Here is a 13,822-nt window from a genome sequence, read left to right on the forward strand (position 1 = left end):
TTCTGGAAACTCATAGTTGGCCTGAAGACAATTTAGAAATTCCAGATTTTAAAGCTATCCATTTAGTGAGACCAAAATCTAAAAAGTCTAGGAAAAGATTTGGAGGCATCTCAGTATATGTGAAATCATGTTTAAAGAGAGGAATTAAATTCTTTTGGCCTCAAAAAAGATATATTTATCTGCTATATGTATAATCCCCCTTCAGAATCCACTTACAAAGTCTCTTGATCTAGATTACTTTGATATTCGTGAAAAAGAAATATCCCTTTTTTTCAGAACAAGGACAAATTATCCTTGGAGGAGATTTAAATGCAAGAACTGGTATAGGCTTTGATTTTATAAAAGAAGATAATGGGGCCCATCTTCCCCCCTTTGATAGATATTGTGCTGATAATAAACTTAGTCAACATCAAAGTATAGATAAAATAGTTACATCAAGGGGCAGATAGATAAACGATTTATGTATCCAACTTGGGCTACGCTTTTTAAATGGCCTTTTAATTTCTCTTGGTGAAATTTTCTCCTGCAGCAACAAGAATGTAGCTTCAAGACTTGCAAAATGTTCCAAAAATTTCCTGACAAAAAGTCTTTTAAGCACGGTAATGCATAAAAGAGCAGAAAAGATCGAAACTCAGAAGCTTTCCAATGATTTAAATTGTTTTCATTTTTTCGTGGAATTCTATGAATTAAATAAGGTACCTTAATAGTTTATAGTTTTTTGTCAATGTCTTTAAGGTTATGTCTAATGAAGTAAGGTTTCTGATAACTTGACCATGCAATCCATAAACTCAGTAACTTTTTTGTAATTCCAAGTAAAAAGCCATGCATGAAATCAACTGTGCAGCTTTCGTGGAAATCTGTAAACGGGAGATGTTTGATGATAGACCTTCCAAAATATCCATAAACTGGTTGTTTCGCGTCAATAGCACTCAACACATTTTGTTCAATAGAAATACTGGAGCGACACTTTGGTTTTTCTTCACGATAAAGAAAGCAACGTGTATGACCTTTACCAACTTTAACTACTAACCCCGGTTCTTCACAAAATATACATGAATATAAACCGTTATGTTGGGTCATGTTAAAGACACCTGCTCTTGCTCGGAGGTCCCTTGTCATAGTACTGACAATTACATAAACCTTTTGCTGCCCTGTAGATGTTTCAACTGTCAACCCTGTGTGGTACAAATCTATCATTTCCTTGACAAAAGGAAAGAAAAATGTGTTCATCTTTGGTTTTCCTTGCCCCTGCCATAGGCCCCATAAAACCATATTCTTCTTGACAAATTTTGATTGTGGTCTTAATTCATTAGTTACTAGGTAACCTGGCCACAAAGCAATTTTTGAAGATTTAAACAAAGAAACACCACCTGTAAACATTGTCAAAGTAACTGTAAACTTTTTACACTTTTTTGATATTTTGCCCCATCTAAAATATCATGCATGCCATCTTTAACATTTTCTCTTCTAAATGAAGTCATGACCTGTTCCCAATTTCCACTCTTTTCAAAAAATTCTTTTAATTAATTGCAACCTTAAATCTCCACTGACGAAGAATTTTTTTCCCCGACCTTTCAATTTCTCATCAATTTACCTTTTACCTTTACAATGAGGTGTTGCACAAAAACAATGAGTTTTATCCTCTGGAAAGAGTGCACCACATATATCACAATAGTCATAATATTTTATGAAATTGCCTTCAAATCCAAACTTCTATTTTAATCTATTGGCATTTGTTTCACATACATTTTTAGGTAGATGAATGTTAATCAACTTCATCAGCTAACACAAGGCTGTACCAGACAAATTGTTTTTTGTTGAAAATCCACAGAGGGAAAGCAAATGTTCTATATTTGAAATATCTGATTAATATATATTTTCAATAGGTGGCAAAACATTTAAAGGAACACTGCTTCCATGTTTTTCTTCATCTGTTGTTGATGAACTATTATCTTTTATAAGCTGTGCTTTCTTCCTCTGAACTATCACCTTCTGAAGCAGACTCATTTTCATCAAATTTGTCAATTTCCATGTCTTCAGTCTCTATATTATCCAACTGTAAGATTTGTTGCATTTCTTGAGTGCCATATTCAGTCTCAAATGATTCGGTTATACAGTTATCACTTCCATCATTAATGATATCTCCATGAAACGAAGGATCAGATTCACTGTCATAGGGCAAGTCATCATTTGAGGGGAAATCTGGAACACTGTTTCTTTCGGAAATTCTATAATAAAAATACCAGGAATAATTAAAATAATATTTGAGACTAATTAACACTCACTATACACATACCAAATTGTCTTGCCTGTGCCCCCCCCCCCCCCCCCCCCCCCCTTAGAAAAGTCTAAGCACAGAGTACAAATGAACCAATTTTAATGAACCAAATTGAAATTATTTATGTATGTGGCGGTCCCAAGTCAGGAGCCTGTAATTCATTGGTTGTCGTTTGTTTATGTGTTACATATTTGTTTTTCGTTCATTTTTTGTACATAGATAAGACCGTTAGTTTTCTCGTTTGAATTGTTTTACATTGTCATATCGGGGCCTTTTATAGCTGACTATACGGTATGTGCTTTGCTTATTGTTGAAGGTCGTACGGTGACCTATAGTTGTTATAGTTGTGGACAGTTGTCTCATTGGCAATCATACCACATCTTCTTTTTTATATTCGATTTTTTTTGAACATTTTATTACAATATTAGAATTCTTAAATTTTGATGGATCCAATCATATTTCTATTCTATATAAGTTGTCTGTGATTGTAAGTTATATAAACAATATGCCTTTGTGTACTAAACATGTAGAGCCATTCCAAGTAGTCGTCGTAAATCGTCATATGCATATTTAGTTATTGTATTGTATTGTTTAACTTATTAACAAAGTCCATACCATTATGGTTACTTTAAGTACAAACAAACCAGTTGGAAGTTAAAAAGCCTGACAAAGCCAATGAACAAGAGGGTAAACGCATTCAGAAAATTAAAAAAGATCCTAGATTCAGATGTGGTTTTTTTTTCGTGACGATAGAAGGATTACAAATTTAAGTTTGGTAAAATCTTTGAGATTTATTTTAGGCGATTGTTTTTACATTGTATTTTATGGAATGTATGCTATAGAACAATTCACCAATCATAAAAGCAGTTAAACGAAGCTGATATTAATTAAAAAAAATGAAAACAACATGTTTCAAATTTCATAAATTATCTAAAGTTGTCTTAGAGTCCAGCGTTAACGTTTAGGAACATAAACATTTCAGACGACGGGTGCTACATGTGGTGTGGAATATCTGCTTACCTCTCCTACGGTCATCCAAAGTTATTGGTGGGTTTCTAGTTGATAAGTCCTTGCATTTTTAAGTTGTGTGTTTTGTACTGGTGCTCTTTTTTCTTATTTTAGACAAGACGTTGTCAGTTTATTTTCGGCTTTTGAATATCTATAGTATCCTTCTCCCCTCTTTCAGTAGTTGTTATTTACATATACACATCAAAGTCATACTGAGTTTTCAGAACGAACAATACTTAACTGATTGCAAGCGAATAGTTTTTCATAGTACTGAATATGCCGTATTGGATAAGGGGACGACCATTTGATATTCTGGGAGGGGGGGGGGGGGGGGGCAGGAGGATTTGTTTTTGATCGGTTATTTATTTTTGTAAACTGAGAGGACAGATTATTCATTTTCTGCACTATAGAAGCAAGATTTTTCCTTTTTATTAAAGCAAGGGACTGATTATTCATTTTTTACCAATATATTTATGATATTCGAAAACATACTATTTTTTTAATATTTGTTAATTATGAATAATTAGATGTAGGAAGATGTGGTGTGAGTGCCATTGAGACACTCCATCCAAATAACCATTTTAATTAATACAATTCAATTCAATGTTTTATTAAAGTCTCATCTCTCTAACAAGTACAATCAATCTTTATACATTAGTAACATTGTAAAATAACACTAAATGAAATGAGAGCCATTCTATACAGAATTATAAGAGACTATTAAAATGCATAGATAATAATAATACATAATATGAAATAAAATACTATGTACAATATATAAAATTTCTACGTCTAGACAACTGGTGTAATTAGATTAAGTATTTTATAATTTTCTTAACGAAATGAATCAGTTATATTCCCAAGCAATATATACACATAGCATGCATAGTGCATATAAACATAGTATTAAAGTTATTTAGTTTGGGTTTACCTAGCCTCTTTCCAAAGTATTGTAAAACATATTTCGCCGAGCGTACGGAGGCAAAATTTTTTTGAAGGGTTTTGGAACCGCTGAAGGCCCAATAAGCTATAGACCTGCTGAGTTATTTATTTTCAATACATTGCAAGTCAGGTAATTTATTTTCAAACTACCACAGAACAAACCATTTATTTTTGTGATTATCAAGGCCGAGTTATTTATTTTCAAAATCCTCCTGCCCCCCCTCAACACCAATTTAACTGAGTACAGACATATCTATGCATCTGGGAAAAAAGTTTTAAATCATTGCTGTACCTAGGAAAATACAGTTTAAATCCATATTACGTTTTTTAAACAATACATAAACAAAGTTGGATAAAGATGTTTGAGACACTCCCTTCACATAGTTAATTTTTTTTAACTGTATTGATTTACATACAAATTTTTGAACAATGGATATTTGAATAACATAAAGTGATTTAAACTGTGTAACTAAGTGGGCCGTATCAAATAAAACTCTGGTGTTTGTTTTTGTGTTACATGCTCCAGACTTGATAAAATACACTTCAAAATCTAAGTAAGTAGTTTTTTTTTATTTTCCTATACATTAAATGCATATAAGCTTTATGCTTCTAGGTCCAACAAGACCTTGTAAGATGGACAGGTAAATCAGTGTGTAGAGTAGATGTGTGGTGTAAACACTGCCATAATGGTCAAATCGTTGTGTAAACCTTCAAAAGGTTTTTTAAATTGTCGATAAATTGGGATTACTCCATTATAAACCTATATTGACATTATGATTTTCTGTGTTCTCATGTTTCAGTTTATGATTGATTTTATTTTCCTAAAAGAAGCTTTTTATCTATAAGAAGGGCTACGAAAATTTGTCTTGGGGAAAAAGCGTTAACTATTTATTGATAGACGTACGTCGCTCATCAAGAAGTCAAGGAATAAATCAATATGAAAAATGCGTCACGTTACGTTGAGCAAATATGCATCAACGATGTCATCGATTAATCATTCAACCTACTAAGTAATACATGTATATAACTGCAATCCGTACAACCAATCGATGTAACATTTTGTCACTTGAAAGCATGCAAACATTTACTTCACCAGATCACTAACCAACAAATTATAATGCTTAAGTTGGAATAGACGGAACTACGTTCTTAACAATATTTTATGTACCAATGCTGGTAATGCTATTTATTCAACGAGTAATCGATAATTACTAATAATCCTTTTTTTTTAGTTGCCTGAAACTCCAATATAAGCAGCATATGGGACGAAACAAAACACATATAAATTTAAACACGAATCAAACGGGAGTTATTAAATTCCTTGTAATCAATGTTTTGCCGATAACAGGGTCATGTGTATACATTTATTTTTTTTGTATTACATATATGCATTTAAATAAAGAGGCATTTTATATAAGAAGTTATATATCTATTGTAATTGGAGATCGATTATGAATTGGCTCATAGTTTGACCTGCACAAGTATTGAGGCTCCCATAGGGTACCCCCCCCCCCCCCTTTAATGTCGCAAGGTCGCGAGGTCGTTTTTAAGGGAAATGTACAGGTCACAGGTCGTTTTTTCCAACATAGAGGTCGGAAGTCGTTTTTATATTTAAAGGGTCCATTTAACAGTCAGGCGATTATTCATTCGGTCATTTATGTGCCCTTGGGCTGGGTTGTTCTTGTTTTGTTTGAAGCCCTCAAGAGAGATGGCCGTCTGTAAGTGGGAAGCTCCTGCTCTATTGAAGCTCGTGTTGTCAGCTCTAGATGTATTTGTTGTGTGGTATTTAATGGTTAATATGTGATGTCTTCGTGCCATTAACCCATATCCGTTCTTTTCCATATTGAGACCAAAAACAGGACTTGAACTTTTCAATTTTCAGAACAGTAGTTCCAACCAAACATTCAGTGTTTCACTAATCCAAACCAATATTCATATTGAGCAAGATCCTAGAACTCATAAAATAAAATCACCGGGGATGTAGAGCTGGATTTACCTACTGATACTTTGAACACGATCTATAGACTGATGGCAACAAGGAAAGGACAGGTGTGTCCCGCTCGGTGCTTATGTCCATTTTCGATGGGCCTCCCCAATTTTTACACAGTTCAAATTATCATGAAGATTCGACTTACAACTTTTTAGCAAAACCGAAAAACTATACTTACCGCAACAATGTTATCCCAATGCTCTTCAACTTTGTACTTGTTTGGCTTTACAACTATTTTGATCTGAGCGTCACTGATGAGTCTTTTGTAGACGAAACGCACGTCTAGCGTATTTTAATAATTATAATCCTGGTACATTTGATAACTATTTACACCACTGGGTCGATACCACTGCTGGTTGACGTTTCGTCCCCGAGGGTGTCACCAGCCCAGTAGTCAGCACTTCGGTGTTGACATGAATATCCATTATATGGTCATTGTCATCTAGTTAACTAAACTTGAATTTTACAAAAAACTATGGATTTTCTTACCCCAAGAATAGATTACCATAGCCGTATTTGGCACAACTTTTAAGAATTTTGGGTCCTCAATGCTCTTCAACTTTGTACTTGTTTGGCTTTACAACTATTTTGATCTGAGCGTCAATGATGAGTCTTATGTAGACGAAACGCGCGTCTGGCGTATTGAATTATAATCCTGGTACATTTGATAACTATGTAGACATAAAACATGAAACTGATCATCAACTTAACTTGGATGCATTTGTTTCTTTGAAGCACACACAGAGACGCTAGTAGCTAGTGCCCTATGCGCTTGTGATGACCATCGCCCATAGTATACTTGAAGCAATAACCCAGACCAACTTACATCTTTTTAAGAAACAAAAATGGTCCAAAAATGATCATAACTTGACAATTTGATAGCTTATCACAGACTCTAGAAACAAAGAAACGAAGACTTCTTATCGACTATAGTATAGATACAAAAAGGGTCACGAATAGTTCAAAATTGATTATTTGAAAATTGCATGTGGATTGGTCGGTCCGACATCTCTGCTTGATCAAGAGTAGTTACTATTAGAGCTTCCTCTGCCTTAGACTAGTTCCCGATCGCAATATTAAGTATGAGAGAGTATTCTAATAGCTAATACCTGGAACGTAGTCCCGGGGACCAGGATACCTCTGCCTCTACATCACCCTACCACTACGCCCACGTGTTCTTTAACATTTTGGTGGGATGACTGTATTGTGGTCAAGAAATCTATGTACACGTAATAAGTATAGGGTTTTCTACACATTGATATCGTAAAATATCAGCCGCGAGCCACAATGTGAACCTTTTTAGCGAGTGAGCGTATCTCCCTAAGACAGTTTTACACTTGACGAAAGCAAGCTTGATAACGTCTCCTCTCGCATTGTAACGTCGCTGATAACTTCTCTCACATTGTGACGTCGCTGATAATGTCTGGTCTCGTTTTGAAGTCTTGATACGAGAATTACTGGGCGACACAGCAGGGGGTATAGGCGTAGGGAGGACGATAATCAGAAATAGAAGGAATGGAATGGTGTTGATATGGAACACGATGTTGACGTTATTACAGATAACGACGTTACGTAGTAAGATCGCGGTATGAACGTACAATAATCGCAGTAAAAGCGTGGTAAGAACGTACAATAATCGCAGTAAAGGCGTGGTAAGAACGTACAATAATCGCAGTAAAGGCGTGATTAGAACGTACAATAATCGCAGTAAAAGCGTGGTAAGATCGTGTTGCAATCGAATAACTCGTGGTATGGTCTTAGTGAGAACGTGATGAGCGTAGAAAGATCTTGATAAGCGTATAGAGATCGCAGAATAAGCGCGGTGAGATCGTGGTCTAATCGTAGCGGGATCGTTGTAGAAGTGTATTAATGCGGACGTAGAAGCATCGTGAAAGCAACGAAAAACATTTTCATGCCGCTCATACAGCGACCTCACCACGATCTGAATTTATATTCTAGATCGGCGCGGTGTGCGTAGAGCGATCGTGGTCTAGTAGGACTAGGGCTTAAACATTTGGGAACAAACGAAATAAATCTTTGATCCGTTCTGAAGTTTTCATGTGGATACAATAGACAAAATTGTGACTGACATTGGCGGATCCAGGGGGGGGGTAGTCTCCCCTTTTTTGGCCGATCAATGCATTTGAATGGGAGCATATACTTGGAACCCCCTTTTAAATGGCTGGATCCGAGCCTGACTGAGATGGTCGGAAAATCAGTATGGGTGACCATGGTTAATAGGACAGCAGTTTATGTTTTATAACAGACATGTGATTTGGGCATAAGCCATTTTATTTCATCAGATCGGTCCGATGACGCCAGCCGATTGTTCATCCCGATCTAGTTCTACTAGTGGGAAAAACGTACAGGCATGGGGGAAGGGAGAAATAGGCTGTAACAGAGAACCAGTTGGAATAGGATCCCATATAGGGCAACCAGTCCAGTACCCACGAATGTAGTTCTTAAAAAAAAATAATAACTTTTGTTATAAATTGTGTAGTGTTATTATTTCACTACTTCTGTAACTGAATGTAGATTTATTTGAAAGGGTAGGCTTTCTAGTTTGAATTTCTGTAAAAAATTTGATTGATTTAAATGTAATCTGGCGTCAGTACATAGAGTAAATTGCCTAAATTCTAGCCTTTATTCTTTCCCGGAGGTAGACAGACTGACCCTGTTGTCAATAGAAACAAAACTTTGCAACGGAATGCCGGTCATGAGGCACTGAGATTGTACTTAGACACTTCAAAATGAATGCCTAACATGAACCAGAAGTCCCAAGGTGGCTATCAAAATTATTTATTGAACAGGACTCTATGTATTTACTATGATTTTCAATGCGTTCCAATGGGGCCAATAAATGGGTTCCCGTTCCAGTTACCGCGCGCCGTTTTGCAGATCTGTCCGATAACCGAAGTGGCGACAAATGACCACAAAGGAAAACATCGCGCCAAAAATGGCAAGGTCGTTTTTAGCGTGGGTGAAGTCGGAGGTCGTTTTTTTCCAAATTTTACAGGTCGCAGGTCGTTTTTAGAAGGTCCTCAGGTCGGAAGTCGCCTCTAAAGAGCCCGGAGGTCGCAGGTCGTTTTTGACCCTGCGGGAGCCTCAGTATTAATGTTATCGGTTAATAACTATCTAAAATCACGGCTTTCCTTTTTAGCTCACCTGGCCCGAAGGGCCAAGTGAGCTTTTCTCATCACTTGGCGTCCGTCGTCTGTCGTCGTCCGTCGTCGTCGTCGTCCTTCGTCCGGCGTTAACTTTTACAAAAATCTTCTCCTCTGAAACTACTGGGCCAAATTTAACCAAACTTGGCCACAATCATCATTGAGGTATCTAGTTTAAAAATTGTGTCCGGTGACCCTGCCAACCAAACAAGATGGCCGCCATGGCTAAAAATAGAACATAGGGGTAAAATGCAGTTTTTGGCTTATAACTCAAAAACCAAAACATTTAGAGCAAATCTGACACAGAGTTAAATTGTTTATCAGGTTAAGATCTATCTGCCTTCAAATTTTCAGATGAATCTAACATTTAGTTGTTAGGTTGTTGCCCCTGAATCGGTAATTTTAAGGAATTTTTGCTGTTTTTGGTTATTATCTTGAATATTATTATAGATATAGAAAAACTGTAAACAGCAATAATGTTCAGCAAAGTTAGATCTACAAATAAGTCAACATGACCAAAATGGTCAGTTGACCACTGTAGGAGTTATTGCCCTTTATAGTCAATTTTTAACCATTTTTCGTAAATCTTAGTTATCTTTTAGAAAAAATCTTCTCCTCTGAAACTATTGGGCCAAATTAATTGAAAATTGGCCACAATCATCTTTGGGGTATCTAGTATAAAAATTGTGTCCGGTAACTCGGCCAACCAACCAAGATGGCGGCCATGGCTAAAAATAGAACATGGGGGTAAAATGCAGTTTTTGGCTTATAACCCAAAAAACAAAGCATTTTTGCTGTTTTTTTGTTATTATCTTGAATATTATTATAGATAGAGATAAACTGTAAACAGCAATAATGTACAGTAAAGTAAGAACTAAAAATAGGTCAACATGACCAAAATAGTCAATTGACCCCCTGAGGAGTTATTGCCCTTCATAGTCATTTTTTAACAATTTTCACAAAATTTGTAGATTTTCACTAACATTTTCCACAGAAACTACTGTTATAGATAGAGATAATTGAAAGCAGCAAAAATGTTTAGTAAAGTAAGATCTTCAAACACATCACCATAACCAAAACACAATTTTGTCATGAATTCATTTGTGTACAATGATTAATATAAACATAGACCAAGGTGAGCGACACAGGCTCTTTAGAGCCTCTAGTTGTTTGATATTTTTATTTGTATTTAAATTCCCTTATTTTGTGGTATTTTCCCCCCTTCATGCTAAGAATAAACTATAAAGTTTACAACTATATCGATTTTGTTGTTCTAGCTCTGCACTGAATGGGTGAGTATTAAGACAATTATGACTTTTGTTGATTCCCAAACTCGTTGAAGTTAATCAAGATCTTGTGAATGCCGATAAACTAAATGTGATTCATTTTAACCAGTACAGATAAGTACACTATTGTACGTTTTTTTCAGCAAATCATTTAGATAGATCAAGTCATATCACGTTTACTAATTTCAATGTCTTACAGAAGTAAAATTTGGGAAGGAGTTTCTATCGAGTACACAATCTTATCATGAATAAAGGGGGATCGAAAAAAACAAATATAACTTTAGAAGATTTTGAAAAGGCCTTCAAAGAAATTATGTGATAAGTATCAGCAATTTCGATTATTTTAGACATAAGTTTTGTAATGAAAATATTTTAAGAATAATCAATTACACAAAATGAAAAAAATATATATATATAATTTCTTATGTAATTTTATTACTATTCAAAATCCAATCAATTATTTACTCATAAGTAACCGTTCTTATTGGAATTATGATAATAAATGTTATTAGTATTTTTGAATTTAAGCATCTCAGCAAAATAAGGTTGGCATAACAAACGATTCAAAAATAAACGAGAGGCTAACAAACTGAGTATTGCTGATCATCCACAAGTTTGGTTAATTGTGGCCCAGAAGTTTCAGAGGAGAAGATTTTTTAACAGATTACCAAAATGTACAAAAATAATGAAAAAAATTCAACTTAAAGGACTTATTTGTAGATCTTACTGTGCTAAACAGTTTGTGTGTCTTCAATTGATCTTTTTCAATTATGATATTCTAGATAATAACCAACCACTGATAAATTTCCATACGATGGCAACTAAACATGTGTGTGATTCATCCAAAAGGTGTCCATATACCAACCGTTAATGTACAGTACTGTGTTATACACTATGATTATTTGAAAATTTTACTAAAAGAAAACCAAGCAGATATTCATGTTTCTTAAATTGTAACTCACCTTTGACCTCTTAATCCCCTAAAATAAAACTATTGTCCAACGAAACACGTGACTCCTCAATCATTCTATATATCTATTCATTAATTTTGTCACATTACCTATGATATGTGACATAGAAATTAATCTCCCTGTGACTCCTACTATCAATATATGCTAGTGTTTTGAAAAGTTAATTATTTTGAAACTGAGAAGCCAACTCCATGCACTAACAAAATAATCCATCAATTGATTTATTGACATAATAAGATCAACTAATCTCTCAGAAGGAACTTGGATACTGTGATTGAGCCATTTCCAAATTAGCCTAACCAAACTAGCGAATACGAATACGAATACTTTATTTCTCATAAAACTACAATTACATAGTTATAGAGAACATACATAAATATAACTATAAGGTACAATTTGTACAAGCATGTGTGAACAATACAATGAAATTAACTTGAAGGACTGACTTTCACATTTATAACTTTGATAAATTTACATAGTTTTTCTAATATTACAATATTACATGAATTAAACAGTTGATCAAACTTATAGATATTAGGGTTAGACCAGCAGTATGTAGGTAAACATTTCTTTCTTTCAAACATAAAAGATCCACAATTCATAATATAATGGTATTCGTCACCAATGTCGTTTGAGTCACAGAGACGGCAGATTCTGTCTTCTCTCGGTAAACCCTGCCACCTTCCAGACCTAATCGGCAAGTGGTGACTACCAAATCTATATTTGCATAATGTATAAATGAATTTGTAAGGTAAAACAGAAAAATATTTTTCCAATTGAAAATTATTTTTAAAAATACGATAGCATAAAGTTTTATGTGATTCGGCAACAAAAGCAAAGCATTCTTGTTGAAACTGATCTTTAAGTTTTTGCTCAAAACATTTTGACACCCATTTATCAGCAAACTGTGCATTCCATATATTGGACATACCACAATTATCAAAAATATTTTTAATATATGATATCCACTTAGTGTTTATTCCGTAATCATTATAATATAAAAATACACAAGTTTATATAATATAGCACAAATTTTACTTTCTTTTCCATTAAGAAGTCTACTCCAGAAATTAATCATATGCAGTTTTACAGACACAGTAATAGGGTATCTGCCAAGTTCTGCATACACTATGAAATTTGGAGTAGACTGTTTTAGATGTAAAATCATTTTACAAAATTGTAAATGTACACGTTCAAGAATATCTATATTTTCAAAACCCCATATTTCTGATCCATATAACAATATTGGTACAACCATTTTGTCAAATAAGTCAAGTTGACATTCTATTGACAAATTGTTTTGTCTACTTTTTTTTAAAACGCTATACATAGCTTTTGTTGCTTGTTCTTTTAAATATTTTTTATTTGATAAAAAGGATCCACTTCTAGAAAATAAAATACCTATTTTTTTGTATTCTTTTACAATTTCAATGTCGTTACAAGTAACTGTGAACTTGAGATTTGCTGGCATTCTGCCACTCGAAAAGATCAAAACTTTAGTTTTATTTGTATTTATTTTCATTTTCCATTCGTCACAATATTCGTAAAATGTATTTAACATGTATTGTAAATCAGTGCTGTTTTCTGCTAATAAAACAGTGTCATCTGCATATAAAAGTAAAAACAATTTCAAAAATACTGTCAGCTCATTTTCGATTTCTTGTGATATAGATTTTAAGCCTGTTATGTTTTTCTTTTCAAAAAAAAGTTTGAAGATCATTTAAAAATATAGAAAACAGAGCAGGTGAAAGATTTTCCCCTTGCCGCACCCCCATCTCACAAGGAAAGAAATCAGATTTTTTACCCTGATGTATAATACGCGATATGGCATAATCATACATACTCTGAATAACTCGAAAAAAATTCCCATTTACTTCATTCTGCAATAATTTGAACAGAAGTAAATTTCGCTGTAGAGAGTCAAACGCTTTTTCAAAGTCGATAAAAGCACAATGTAACTTTTTCTTTCCCAATTTTAATAATTCAAATAAAATATGTATAGTAAATATATAATCAGTCGTAAAACAGTTCCTTCTGAAACCTGCTTGGTTTTAATTCAATATACATAATTCATCAAGATAATTATATAATCTTGTGTTCAATATTGAGGTAAAAAGTTTACCCAGAGTAGACAAGTCTCGGTTATTGTATAGAAAGGTATATACTATGAAAATTAGAGCGCG

General features: G+C 34.1%; 1 pseudogene; it reads right to left on the reverse strand.

The window, feature by feature from the left end:
• Positions 1–409: 409 nt before the first annotated feature.
• LOC134711066 (uncharacterized) lies at positions 410–1,380 on the reverse strand (annotated as a pseudogene).
• Between the last annotated feature and the right edge of the window lie 12,442 nt (positions 1,381–13,822).

Source organism: Mytilus trossulus, chromosome 3, assembly GCF_036588685.1.
Source record: "Mytilus trossulus isolate FHL-02 chromosome 3, PNRI_Mtr1.1.1.hap1, whole genome shotgun sequence".
In the NCBI taxonomy this organism is placed as follows: domain Eukaryota; kingdom Metazoa; phylum Mollusca; class Bivalvia; order Mytilida; family Mytilidae; genus Mytilus; species Mytilus trossulus.